The 14,534-nt window shown below is 42.4% G+C and overlaps 1 protein-coding gene across 1 annotated transcript in view; it reads left to right on the top strand.

The window, feature by feature from the left end:
- The first annotated feature begins 541 nt into the window (after positions 1-541).
- Positions 542-14,534, top strand: part of RAP1B (RAP1B, member of RAS oncogene family) — a 33,318-nt gene continuing 19,325 nt past the window's right edge. The window contains exon 1 of the mRNA XM_056512832.1: positions 542-715. The gene's annotated coding sequence lies outside the window, so the exon portion shown is untranslated. The remainder of the gene's footprint in view (positions 716-14,534) is intronic.

Below are 14,534 nucleotides of genomic sequence, written 5' to 3'. Positions count from 1 at the left end.
CAAATATGAGTGACACTCGGGCTGGGGAGGGGGGGGGGGGGGAGTGATTTACATATTTTAGGACTAAAATAACAGAAAAGCTAATACCGCAATAATTTTTGCAGGCGTTGGGAATCCTGCTTTGTATCGGCAAGATTAATGATAGACCGTTCACGTCCAGAGGCACAATGACCCACATAAAACCAGCGGTTTGCGGCATCTCTGAAACACCCTTCACCGGCGGATCTCAACACCCTTTTGGAGACGCAAGAAATGCTGCTCCGGGATTTACTTTTCCAGCTCTTTACTTGTTAATTGACTCGAGGCAGCCTTAGCGTGCTTTTGGCGAACCTTTGAGCTGTGACCGAGGCACAGCCGGCACCTGGAGCACACAAGAACTCGGGGAGCAGCGATGATCCCCCACGAGCCCCGGCCCCCTGCGCCCCTCACAGCTCCGCGCCGGGCCGGGCGGGGCGGGGCGGGGCGGCCGCGCGCGTGCGCAGGGGGCGGCGCGCGGGGTCAGCCCTCCCCGCTCCCGCCCCTCCCTCCGCCCCCGCCGCGCCAGAGCGAGGCTGGGCGTGCGGCGTCACGGCGACGGCCCCGAGCCGCGCCCCGGCACAGGCGGCGAGCGGAGCCGAGCGGAGCCGAGCGGAGCGCGGCGGGCGCGGCGCAGCGGGATCGGCCGGCGAGGCGGCAGCGCGCGGTCGGCGGGGAGCGGAGGCGCTGTCGCTGTCCGGTGGGTAGCGGCGGGCGGCGCGGGCCGGGCCGCACCGCGCCGCTGTGGCGGGGAGCGGCGCGGCGTCTCCGGTACAGGTGGCGGGGCGGGGTGGGTGGGGGCGGCGGCGAGAGGGAGGTGGTGGCGGCGGCGGCGACGGCGGGGAGCGGCGCGCTCTGAGAGAAGGGGCACCAGCCTGGAACATGGCGGAAGGGGAACCGGGAGCCGCCGCCTCGTCCGGCCTCAGGCGTGGTGGGACCCCGAGCGGTGGGGGGAGCGGGGCGCTGAGCGGCAGCCGTCGCGGCAGGGCCCGGGGCCCGGCCCTGCCGCTCGCCGCCGCCCCCCCGCCCGCCGGTGCTCGGAGCAGAAGTTGGAGCGGAAGCGGAAAGTTGTAACCCCGCGGGTCGGGGCCGCGACGTGGGGCCCGGACGGGCGCGGGGAGGGGCGGGTGACGCCCGGCTCGGCCCCGCCGCGGGCGGGGAAGGGGCCGGTGCCCGGCGGCCGCCCGCGTTGTCAGCGGGAAGTCCGAGGCGAGCCCCACCTAGTCCGGCCGCGGGAGAGGAGCCGCTCGCTCTTTCCGGCCGGTGTGGGGGCGAGGCGGGGGGGTCAGGCCGGGCGCGGCCGGCCGGGGCTTGTGCCTGGGGTGGCCGCGGAGCGGGACAAGTAGACAGCGCGGTGGCCTGCGAGTTCCCTGCCTGCTTATCACAAAATGAAAAGGAAATGACAGGGATGTGCGCCTCGTCTGAACACCCCACCATCACCCGTGTCAAAGCAAATGGAAGAATTTGACTGACACTTCCTGCGCCGAACCCGTCTAATGAGCCTGGGATCCTTGTTCCCTTCTACGTGCGTTGGTGAAGAAGTGGTGGAAGGAAAACAAAGTTTGCAGAGGGGAGAATAAAACCAAATCTGACTGTTCTAGCATTGGCCCTAGATTACAAAAGAGAATGAGAAAACAAGGTTTTCTGTGGAAAAAGAACAGCGTGCTTTTACTCCCATTTCCATCTTGAAGTCGTGGGTTATGCTGCTTGGGGTAAACTAAACAAAAAAAGGAAAGTCTTTCTCTATACTGCTTTGGGGTACGATAGTAAGGCAGAACAGTTCCAAGAGAGAGGGTATATTGGAAATGCCCAGCCTGAAAATCCTGTAGATTGTGTACGAGTTCTTGCATTTAGATGTTTTGATTAGTATAATTGTAATTTTCTGCTTATAGCAGCTACATCTTACCCCAGGATGAGGTGTGTAGACAGTGTATGACAAAGACTTTTCAGTACTCTTTCACAGTGAAGTATATGTTGAAATTACTGTTACAAGAAGAGGAGACAAATAACACTCTTCCTTTCCATGAATTATAATTAAAAGGCAATGAAGCAATCACGTTGCCTTCAAGAATAACCATTCAAAAACAAGTGTATTTCCGTTTGGAAAGACTCTCTTATCTGTATGAAAAACTTTGAACATTATTTTAGTTATTACCTTTTGGATTACTTGCCTCTATATTAAAATCACAAGCTTTTGGGATGGAAAAAACCCAACCAAACTTGGTAGAGTTGAGTCTTTTCATTTTTATTATTCATTGCATTTTTTTTTTACTCTTGCTCAAAATCTATCCTGTAGACTTCATTCTAGATAGAAATAAACTGAGTGAATAGTGGGGGATACTTATACTATTCACATTAAAAGCTTTGCAGAAATAAGCTTTAACTAATTAGATGTAATGTTTTATTCCTTTGGTACCTGTGTGTTTTCAGGGATGCTTCTTGTAGTGATATGAGCTACTTCAGGTTTAACTTAGAGCTGTAGTGTAAAACCATATTATTATCTGTACCCAAGTAACTCAGTTTGGAATTACTCTGCAATATAAGTGCCATGGATCTTTTTTGCAGCAAAGATGATCATACTCAGAGCACCTGTCTCCCTGGGGATGAAATAATCTGCAAAACAGAGTTGAAAGACCAAAAGAAAAGTAAAACCAGAACTTTTATATGGGGGGAAAAGACCAATAGGATTTTTACTGTCTGTACCTGTGCTTCTGTAACTATATACGTGCACCAGATAAGTTTTCTGAGCGGAATTAAATTGTGCTATTTTGTTCCAAAGCTCTCCTGTAGGACAGTTCATCAAAAATAAATCTGAAGTGAGCCATGACAGTTCTTTTTGTGCTGTGCCAGTTTTTGCAGAGTAAAACTGACTGTCTTTTTAATTGAGAGCCTTTCTGGAGCAGAGGCAAACAGATGGGAATCTAGGTGAGGGACTACAAAAGGAGAAAGAAATTGCTTCTGTGGCTGAGGAAGGAAGTGTGCTGAAGGCTACATTGTAGCTTGTGATCTCACAGTTAGTAACTGTGACAGGGAACTAAAATAAACAGTTGTCCACCTATCATCTGGGATGTGGGAAGTGCAAGAGTCACAGAAGTACTTGAGGACTTGATGCTTACTGCTACCGTGCCAATCCTGTCATCCACAGAGCTCTGCTAGCTGCTCAGGGTTAGGTACAGAGAGGTGCTCTTAAAGATAAGAATATCTTGCTGATAAAAACGGGTCCTCTTGTCCTTGGATGTATGCTGAGAGGGTGGGCGGATCCTTTATGAATTGGCTTTTCTAAGTAATGCTTAGATGACTTTCAGATACCTAGCTGACATTTGAGAGTGTTCATCAGGTTAGGCTCAAGTTGAGAGTTTTAATCAAAATTGCTCTCTTAGTAAAACAGATCCCTCAGCATAAGCTGTGTGACAGAAATCCATGTTTAGCTTGTGGTTGTGAGTGCTGCCACTCCTTTACCTCAGAACAAATCCAAAAGCAGACCGAAGTGCACTGTGTGGTGTCAGTGTGCTGAATCCCTGCTGAGTTGGGGCAGGTTTCTGCTGTGTTCTGTTGCATCTAGGTCAGGTAGAGGGATATTTTAGACAGCCTCCTTGTTCAGAGAGATTAAAGGAGTATCTACCGTAACTACACCTTCATATTTCAAGGCAAACTTTGTTTTCCTGCTCAGATGTGGTTAAGATATTCTTCTTGCATAAAGCAGGAGAAAAAAAGAAGTGCTTTTGTATTTGAATGCCATTAATAGACCTGTTTTCAAGTTGAGTGAGTTTTCAAAGTTGTTTAACAGTTGAGTGTAGTAGATCTTGAGTACCTTAGAGCATCTAATGTATGGCTTTTTCCTTAAGGCCTGTCATCCATGAGGCAACTGTGTGAGACAGGCATAGTAGAAGTAATGTTTTGATGACGTTATAAAGTTTGCTTGTAGTGGGCAAATGCTATTTGGAGAAAGTCAAAGACCTTGTCTTCTGGTAAAGGCTGTTTCTTCATGAAGCAGTTGAATGAGGTTACCTTCAAAAGTAGCAGTAGGTTATGGCTTGAAACTCTTATCTCTTGAGTTTTAGCATGTGTCAAGAAACACTGGACAGCTAAAAGTGAAAGTTTTTTATTTTTATATGTGCCTGCTCATGCATGCTGCTGTAAGCTCCTGACATACTGCATGTTCCTCTCTTCTAGCAGCAAGGAAAGGGAGGAAGGCTATAAACACCAGGTTGGAAATCTGCCTATTAGGCAACTTTTGAAATAAAAATTATATGGGGGCCCTCTACCTATTCAGGGTGCTTCTTTTTCAAGAACGGTGTTTTAATAGTGATTTTTACTACTGAAACATTAGAGTGAAAGTCACTATAACACCCTAGAGGAATGTGTATTACAGAATTACAGAAACTTTTTAGAGGTGAGCCAGGAAGAAGAGGCATTTGATAACATATTGTATACTGTCCCAGGCAGCACTCTATAGTTATTAATCTAAGGACTTGATGTTATTTGAAGTAAATCCTTGCTATGCAACTATGAAAAAGACTGCCAAGTAAGTCCACTTGGTTAGTTCATTCCTGAGCAAGGGAGAAAGGCTAGACCATAGGGCAGGAGTAGGACAGCCTAGCCCTAGTGGATTGGTGTTTGCATCCTATGGCAGACAAGCAACATCTCATGTTTCTCCCCAGCTTGAAATTCTCTTCAGGAAATCTGTACTTTCTTAGATCACTTGGTATCATTCCTGCAGCTGTTGCAACACAGGAAGCTGGCCTAAATCTGAATGACTTGACCAGGTCTTCTGCGAAAAAGATATTGTGTGCCACTATTACTCATTCATGAAATAATTTTCAATGCAACTCTAATTGTAGGGCTGTGAGAAACCTTACATCATTAAAATTTTGGACAATCTTGAACACCTGGAACAGGAGAAGAGTTTTATAACATGAAGACAAAGCAAGGCTCTGTAGTTAAATTTTTTTCATGGAAACTCAGGAGAATGCGTTCTCTGCATCAGGATTTGTTGACATTGAAGTGACTCTTACTTGCTGTAATTATAGCTGTTATTTTTACCTAATTTCAGTAGGTAATCTGGATTAAAGAAAAGTATGTAATTCAGCATTTCCATTAGTGTGGTTTACTCTATGACTTTTTGTGACATTAGATGGCAGAAGTCTTTTCTTAAATTAACTTAACTATTGCCCAGATAATGTATGTAGTCTAACCCCATCTTCAGTTAATCTGAAATAATTTGTGAGCACAGATAGTCCCTGTAACTATTTCTTTTTGTTTCTCTGCATTAGTTGTTTTAGTGTTTGAAGTTTTGTTCTATTTTTCTCACTCACAGTCTGTTTCTGAAACTTACCAATTGTGCCTTCACTTTTTTTTATGTCTGCAGTGAAGAAAAGGTTCTTAAAAGCATGCTTTGTATATCAGGAGGAAGCAAAAAACAAAAAAATAACCAAAACGGTACCACCACATCTCTGTCAAGGATGAGCCACAGACAATTGTGAGGTATCCGTGTGGAGTTCCAGAGAGGAGGTACAGGACATAGTTACTAGGACCTGTTACTAGAAGTGACACTTCAGCACTACAGAAGTGAGAGTGTTTTTGGTAATTGCAGAGTCAGACCAACTACTTTGATTTTTTTGTTTGTTTTATTTTGGTTTTTTGTGTGTGTGTGTGTGTGGTTTTTTTTTTTTTTTAAGAGGTTTCATGTATGGTCAATATTTTTTATTTGAGATGAAGGTAGCATGCTGAACAGTTAGACTGCATCAGAACCCAGATAACAGTGATAGTTAAGTTGTGAAGCTGTACAATCCTTGTTTGCAGTTAATCAAACTTCTATAACATCTTGTGTAATACCTCCCCTAGAATTGATTTGGTAGAAGGCTAGTGGAAAGTTGCAAACTGTTTCAGAAGGGTAAACTGGAATGCAGAAGTGAAAGTTACCAAAAAATCTTACTCTCTGCAATACAGTGTTTAGTACTAGATTGATTTATTTATATGGGTGACATTTGCTGTTGATACTGAGTTGTGGATGCCTGATCACTGGAAATGTTCAAAGTCAGGCTGGATGGGGCCCTGAGCCACCTCATCTGAGGGGTGGTATCCCTGTCTATGGCTGATGGAATTACATCATCTTTTAGGTCCTTTTCTACTCAAGCCATTCAGTGTGCGTGGCTGTGTCCAGGTATATATGGGGGCAGCCCAACAACGTACAGGAACCTCTTTTATTAATCTTGTAGATGTGAGGCAGTTATGGGGGATTGTTAGTTTGTAAGATGTGGTCAGTAACCCTCCTGTCATCTTTCACTGTGCAGCTACCTACAAGATAACATTCTGAAAGCTCGATGTACAAGTTGACCCATAAATGTCACCTACTTGGCTTCATATGATTGCTTTTTGCATAAAATATTGCTGAAGGATTTTCTTTTGGTTGGGAGAGTGTATAAATTAATACAGCTTTCAAAATCTTGACTCTTGCACTTCTGGAGTTACATTTATATAGTTAGTATGAATAAGGATATATCATACTGTCTTTTTGTGACCCTTCTGACTTGTTTAAAATGGAGATCTGATGGGCAGTAGACATTCTGTGAGTGCAATTTTATTGCCATTCTAGGGATGGTCCTTTTGCTTTTTACTTGTTTTGCTGTTTATATTGGTAGAAGCATACAGAAAATGCAATGTGATTTTGTGGGTTTTATGATGAGGAGCATCAAAAATGAGTTTGTGGCAAGTGTGAACTCACCTCCAGAACTCTTAAAAATATAATAATAATCCATAGATAAATTTCCAAGGTAGTTTTATATCCACAGGTATACAGTTCGAGATGCCTTGGAATTGCATTCTTTGCATGCTGTGAAATATTGTATGTTCAAAAATCCAACCTCTACCAAGATGAGTTATTTCAGAATATGCCATGCTTCTAGAAACTGATGCCAAATTGTCAAATTTTCACTTGGTGGAATCAAAGAGACTGTAGTAGTCCTGTGGCATGAAGGAGCACTGAAAGAAGCAAGAATAACTGACTGTCATGCTGGAGAATATCACTCTTCCATTTTTCTGATACATCTTTTTTGACTTAGTCGCAGATTAGATGGGATTTCACCAAAAAAGAGACACCCTGGCACTTAATCTCTGTGGGCATTGAGTAAGATGAATAGAGAGAAGCTGTAATACTATAATAAGCAACTACTCAAAACTAGTTTTTTATCTGGATGCTTGGTCTTCAAATGTTCTTACTTTTGTGTAAATTTTCTACTTGCTTTTAAATCTGAATACTAGAGAGGGAAGCAAGCATTTCTGAATCATAGCTATGTATACCTGTACTTATTGTATGTCCTTATTTTATTGTTACCTTTTCATTTTTCTTTATATTTGAGCTTAAGATTTTGTATTTGCTTATATTTTTAAAGATCCTCTGTTCTTTGTCCTGATCTCCCTAAACCTTTTATTTCAGGAATTGCCCAGAGCTAAACTGAGCTTCAGCCAGAGATGTTGCATAGAAAACTTAAGTGTGGTAGCTCAAATTCTGCAGACTGATGAGTTGAAAATGAGGTCTTACAATTAAGTGCTTTAGGCCACTGTATTGTGCTTGTTTTTGGCATCCTTTTGATCTGTGTGTTGCTTTTCATCAAACTCTTAAGAGTAATCTCAGAAGAAGAGTGCTGTATCAATGTAAGTAAAAATTAGAGTGAGAAAATAAGAATATTTCATGTGGAGCCTGGAACAGAAAGATCTGGTAGGTTGTCCAGTTTTATGCTTGAAGAACGAAAAAGTCCTGAAGTTCTCCTTTTTTGCTAAAAATATGTGTCCTGTTTAGCGAAGAAACAACATTAAGTACACATTAGTTTGAAAATAATTAAACTGCAGTAACCAATATTTCGAACAATATGCAGTCTTGCTAACTAGTTCTGCTTCTAGCCATAGGCAAGATTTTAAGATGCAGTTTGCAAAAATGTTTCTCAAAGAAAAACATGTCAATTTAAAAATATTTGTATTTACAGGTAATGCAATTCGTCTGTTACTTAATCTTATTGTTAGACTACTTTTCAAATGAAATTTGGTGCTATAAGTTTCACAGAGGAAAGCTGAAGCCTCTCTTCTGAGGTGAATGCTGAATCTGCTGTGGTAGAAGTGAAAATAAACTGTTCACAGACTTGCCTATAGGTTGATGTGATAGATCACAAGAACCTAAACAGAATAAGCATTTGGTAAACTGCAGGTACCTTAAGCAATGTGGGAATGAGAGACTAGTTTCCTGAAGGATAAACTTGCTTCTCTGGAACAGTCAGGGCAGTCAGGGTCTTCTGCTTAGACTTTGCCCAAAATACAGATTGTTTTGAGATGCTTGTATTTAATTTGCTGAAACTCTTCAGTGAAAGACTAAGGATGTAGTGGTGATGCTCATTCAAATGTTGTGGTGATTGTGATTGTCATAGCCTAAATAATAGATGACTCTTAGATGACAGACATGCAGATTTTATTTAGAAAGGTCTGCCCATCCAAAACCCTAGAGTCAATTTTACATTTCAGTATCCTTTGAACATCTTTTGTTACCTTATCAGTGTGTTTGATTTGTTGTGGGTTGACCCTGGGTGGACATCAGGTGCCCACCAAAGTTGCTATATTACTCAGCTATATGGGGTAGTGCGTTGTGTTTGCACAGCCAAGGTTTGGTAGTGTGTAGTCTATAGGGCCTTATCTCCTGTGAGAAGCTGCCAGAAGATTCTTCTATGTCTGGCAGAGTCAGTCTCTGGTAGCTCTGAAGATGAACATGCCACTAGTCAAAGCTTGGCCAGTTAGAAATGGTGGTAATGCCTCTGTGATAACAGATTTAGGAAGAAGAAAGAAAAAAAGAAGTTATTGCACAGTCACAATTGCAGCCAGAGAAGAGCAGGGTGAGAATATGTGAGAGGAACAGCTCTGCAAACACCAAGGTCAGTAGAGAAGGAGGGGCGGGATGTGCTCCAAGCACCAAAGCTGGGAATGCTTTGCAGCCTGTGGTGCAGCCCATGGTGATGCTGCTGTGCCCCTGCAGCCCATGGAGGAGCACGAGGATGCAGAGATCCACCTGCAGCACGTGCAGGAGACCCACACCAGAGCAGGTGGATTCCTGAGAGGAGACTGTGAGCCCAAGGGAGGCCCAACTGCAGCAGGCTCCTGCCAGGGACTTGCAGACTGATGGAGAGAGCAGCCCTCAATGGAGAACTGTCCTGGTCCTTTGGCTCTGTGGGGGACCAATGCTGGAGCAGCCTGTGCTTGAAAGACTGCACCCCGTGGAAGAGTGATCCTTGCTGCAACAGTTTGCCTATGGAAAGGACTTGTATTGCAGCCATTTGTGGAGATCTGTTGTTTGTGAGATGGACTCATATTGGAGAAATTAGTGGTAAACTATCTCCTGGGGGAGGAACTCCACACTGGAGCTGGGGAAGGACTTAACTCCCTGAGCAATGGAAGAAACAACCTGTGGTGAACTGACCATAGCCCCCATTCCCCTGTGCTGCTGGGAAGGAGGTAGAGTTTAGGAAGGAGGGAGGGGTGTGGGAAAGGTGTTTTAAGGTCTTACTTTACTTCTCATTATCCTGCTCTGATTTTGTTAGCCAGGAATTCAGTTAAAATCTCTAATTTCAGCCTGTTTTGCCTCTGATTTGATTTGGGTAAGTGATCTCTTCTGGTCCTTACCTCAGCTCATCAGCCTTTCATTATATTTCCTCTCCCTTGTCCAGGCCGGAGAATAGTGGTAAAGAATCTTTGGTGGGTGTCTGGCATCCAGCCAAGGTCAACTCACTACAGATAGAAACAATACAGAACAAGGATTGTGGGTCAAGATAAAGGACTTTGTGGGTCAAGATAAAGCGGGAAGACCGCTTGCCAGTTGTGAGGATAAAATAGACTCAACTTGGGGAAATCAGTTTAATTTATTGCAAATCGTATCAGAGTAGTATATTGAGAAATAAACCCAAATCTTAATAACACCTTCTTCCCAGGCTTTGGGAACTTTGCACCTGCATTTTCTACCACTTCTCTCTTAGAGGCACAGTGATATAGGGAATGTGAACTACAATCAGTAATGTACATGTTGTCTCTGCTGCTCTTCCTTCCTCAGTAGGAGGACTCCACACCCACACACTCTTCCTCTGCTCCAGTATGGGGTCTCTCCCATGGGAGATAGTCCTTCACAAACTTCTCCAGTGGCAGTCCCTTCTGGGGGTGCAGTCCTTTGGGAACAAACTGCTCCAGCATGTCATTCCTGTAGTGTTACAGCCTCTTTCAACTCTTTATCTACTCTGGCCTGGGCTGCCAGTGGATCTCTGCTGCACTGTGCACTTCCATGGGCTGCAGGGGACAGCCTGTCTCACCATGGGCTGCAGGGGAATCTGTGACCAGCACCTGCAGCACCTCCTCCCCCTCCTTCACTTCACTTTGGGGTTTGCAGAATTGTTGGTCTTACATATTCTCACTCCTTTCTCTGCTGCTGTTGTTGCTCCAGCAGTTGAACCCTCCAACCTGCTTCTTAAGTATATTGTTCCAGAAGTACTACTGTTGCTAATGGACTCAGCCTTGGTCTGCAGTGGGTCTGTCCTGGAGCCCATCTGGCATTGGACATGGGGGAAGCTTCTGGCAGCCTCTCACAGAAGCCACCTAGCTAACAAAACATTGCCATGCAAACCAAATAAAATTTGACTTCTAGCAAAGTGAGTCTTGAGGTTTGACAGGTTTCTCCAGAAAATGGCAAGCTTTGAAGATGCAGAGGAACCAAGAATTATGGTCTAAACATGAACTAGAGTGATCTTAAGAAGATTCAAATAGAATCTTGTGGAGACTTGATTAAACAAGCTTAACCCTCATTAATTTGGTACCTCTGTACTAAAGATCTAGTCCATGTAATTGAAAGTGATGTGGGGATGAGTGTGATTCAAATTCATTTGGTTAAAATTATTCAGCTTTTTGTGTAGATGTCCTCATGGGAGAGGACATGAGCTCAGGCTTGCAAGTGTGAATTGATTACCTTTGGGGTTATGCTCCTAACTTACAGATCTTTCACCTCCTGAAAATTTGTGACCCATTAAATGTGAGTTCTGGGGAGCTAAGGTGTATTAGCCGCTCACAGAGCAGATGCAGAGCTATGGCAGCTCACAGCCTTGCATTAGCTAGAATTTGTTTTTTATGGGGCTGTTTGTGTTTTGGGTTGGGGTTTTTTTTGTTGGTTGTTTTTTTTGTGGGGGATATGGAAATGGAGAATTGGTTAAGTGGGTGGGATTTTTTTCTGTGGGATTTAGGTTTAATTGGTTGAAGGTTTTTTGTGTTTGAAGCTTTTCTTAAATACGCTCTTCTGAAGCTTGTGGCAACTTATTTGCCTAAGGAACAACCAAGTTGTCTGTGCATCTCCTTATGGGCAGAGGTGGGTGAAGGTCAACATCTGCAGTTGTCATCTTACAGTTAAGGTTTGCTTCTGGGTTGGACATTGTCTGTGGAGCAGCCATCCCTAGGTTCAAAGTGCTACTGCCTTGCTGCCAGAAACAGAACAGAATGCTTTGCCCAAGTTTCACCCTCTTCAGTTAAGTATGTCAGACTCATGTTTATTAGCTAATGAAGTAAATTGTGAAAAGAAGCAGTTAAAGTTGCACCTCCATCATTGCACAAGTAGCAAAACCATGTGGCAGAAACTAGTAGTTGTTACTGGGTGTCAGTGTATGCCATTTTCAGGTTACCCTCAGGACAGATGTCTGAAGCTGTAACAAAAGAACCATTGGTGACTTTGATTGAGGTTTGTTGCTTATGTTCAAATACCGTGTGTCTATTAGAGAAGTGTCAATTGAGAGTCAAAACAGAGTTTTAACATGAGTTGCAATTACTTGGGACTTTGCTGGTATGGTTCAGTTATCATGAAAGAGCTAATTTTTTTCTTGTTAATGAATGCTAGTAGTGAGTAGTCTCAATATGCACAGAATCAGTGTCTTTTCAACAGATAAAACTAATCTTAATTAAAATGACTTATGGGAATTTGTAAGACTTCTCTCTGGCTACCAACCTAATGGGTAATAGAATTACTGTAAATTGTACTGTGGATGGGTACTTTGTACATAAAGGGCCTACACTAGCTGTGTTTAAATGGCCAGTAACAAAACATCATATAATGATGAAGGAAATCTTTGTGTCTGTAGCTTGATGATGTGTTAGTAATCTAAACCTGAATAAAACCCAAACTTCTTATAGTGAATACACTACAGGTAACGATACATTGGCGTGCAAGCTCTGGCATTGCCAGGGGTGTGTATGATGTGTAGGTTATGGAGAAAAATAACCAGGAGAGACAAAAGGTGATCCTGGAATTGCAGTTAAACCCAGCATTGGCTTACATCTGTAGAAGGAAACCTGATACAAGGCTTTACTCGTTCAGCAGCCAGTGTCACAATCAAAGTAGAGCTAGGATTGCTAGATATTAAGCAGATACCAGATGGAATCTGAGACTAGGTCTTGCTTCTGAAAGAGAAATTAAGATGCCTTTTTCCAAAGAAGAGATATTAAGATATTAAGCCAGCTGGCAAGCTTAAAGTAACTTTCAAACTGCACTTACAAAAGAAATACCTTAACTCAGAAAACTTCCATGCCTTACTTGTCATCCTGCTGGGTTTTACCTTGTTTTGAAGCTTTAAAGATAAAATTTAGTGGAATGATTATGGAGACAAACAAATATTTACATCTGCTTTTAATCAGAAGGATGCATATCAGGTAAAGCATGTTGTGAATACCACGATGTGGCAATCCATTAACTTGGAAAAATTGTAGTGGTAGATACTGATCCTTCTCTGTAATGACAATAGAGCCAAATTCACAACATCAAATTGCTGGCTCAGGTCTCAGAACTTGCTTTATAGTTGAATATCTAGCTTATGCATAGCAGGGTATAGTAACATGGTAATTATACATTCTCTGAATTTAATATACTTGTAGTAGTTTTTAAAATCTGTGTGTTGTTTCTGTTTATTGCCTGCCTGGATTTTCTTTCAAGCATAAAAACTATTTGCAATTCAGTTTCTTCAGGAATTCTGAGGTCATAATTTTAACTGTAAGTCTGACTGGTAGGGCATTCACAAACAACTTTCCTGGGGATGGTAAATATTAGACAGGAATAGGGAGAAAATGAAAAATCATGGCAAACACCCACAATAAATAAGAATATATCTGATAAGTGTTGCAAATTCCATTTGGAACTTAAATAGATTCTATAACATAGGCCTTATGAAGTACTCCACATTTGAATTGACACATTAGAATTTCTGCATGAAGTTGAAACTTGAACTCAGTAAGTGTTGAAGCATAGCATATTCTTAGTAGCATAAGAATGTTCATTACATCACTTGCTTTGAAGATGCTTTTTATATTTTGTGTGAATCTACTGCAAGTTGCACATGATTGCTAGTCTCTCACATCAGGAAACTTCCATCTTGAGATATCAGTGACTTTAAGTAGGCAGTTTTTACCCTTACAACATCATTAAATTTATGTTTAAATTTAAGATCTAGCTGGGACTAAACTTTGGCTTAAGAAAAAAATCAGTTTTTATTCAGCTATACTATTTATAGACAGTGGAACTAGTCTCACAAGGTCAGATGCTGTTAGCTGCTTTGCAGAAATGGTCCCTGTGTGCAATATTAATCAAGGTAGCTCCCTTCAGTGGAAGGAGGAAAACTTAGATAAGCTTTTTCTGTGTAAGTGTCCCTGTGGAGTGTTCAAAGAGCAGGTTAAACCTTGGTGCCATGTTTGTGCTGCAGTAGCTTATTTGCAGGTCTGTGACTATTTCTTAGGTGGTTAGTATGATTTCATGTCACTGAATAAGCTTAACCACCCAAACAGCTTTTTGAAAATCCTCTGAAGATTGTCTAACATCAGTTAAAATATTTTAACATAATTGAAGAGCTATTTTTGTCCCAGAAAAACTACAGTATTATTGCCCAGAAGAACTAGCTGTTCAACTGATGAAATACATGTTTGTCAAGATCAGAAACTATCAAAAGCAGGTAAAAACTAGAAATAAAAATTGCTTCTAGCTTTGTTTACTGAACAGTTGATTTGCTTCCAGAATATCTGCATTAGTAATGAAATAGCTGTACTTATAGGAATCTTGAATATGGAAGTCTTTATTAGACCCCAATCAACTTTTCAGAATTGATTTCTGAATGTTTTTTATAAATTTTTATAAATGTGTCAAAGTCAGCTATGGAGTATTTTAATTTCTCTTTTATAAGAGATACACTTACTTTGTTGAGTAAGGGTTATCTGAATTGCTTTAATTTCTAAAGCCTCTAAAAGTTGGTGAAAATGAACAGGCTTTCACTTTGGGGTATGTTGTCAAAGTTCTGCTTAGGCATTGAAATTATTCGGGAGGCAGAACCCTCCTCAGAACTGAGAGATAAGAATTTAGGACATCTCACATGTAAGTATTTGGGAATATTAAGAACAGCACACATCATCTCTTAATTAGTTGTTGACCTGAAGAGAAGGTTCTAAATCAGGAGATTCAAAGCATAGTGGAATCT

The sequence above is a fragment of the Oenanthe melanoleuca genome, chromosome 1A (genome assembly GCF_029582105.1).
Source record: "Oenanthe melanoleuca isolate GR-GAL-2019-014 chromosome 1A, OMel1.0, whole genome shotgun sequence".
NCBI classification, from domain to species: Eukaryota; Metazoa; Chordata; class Aves; order Passeriformes; family Muscicapidae; genus Oenanthe; species Oenanthe melanoleuca.
Note: the sequence above shows the minus strand (reverse complement) of the source record. Positions and strands in the feature narration are given on the sequence as shown.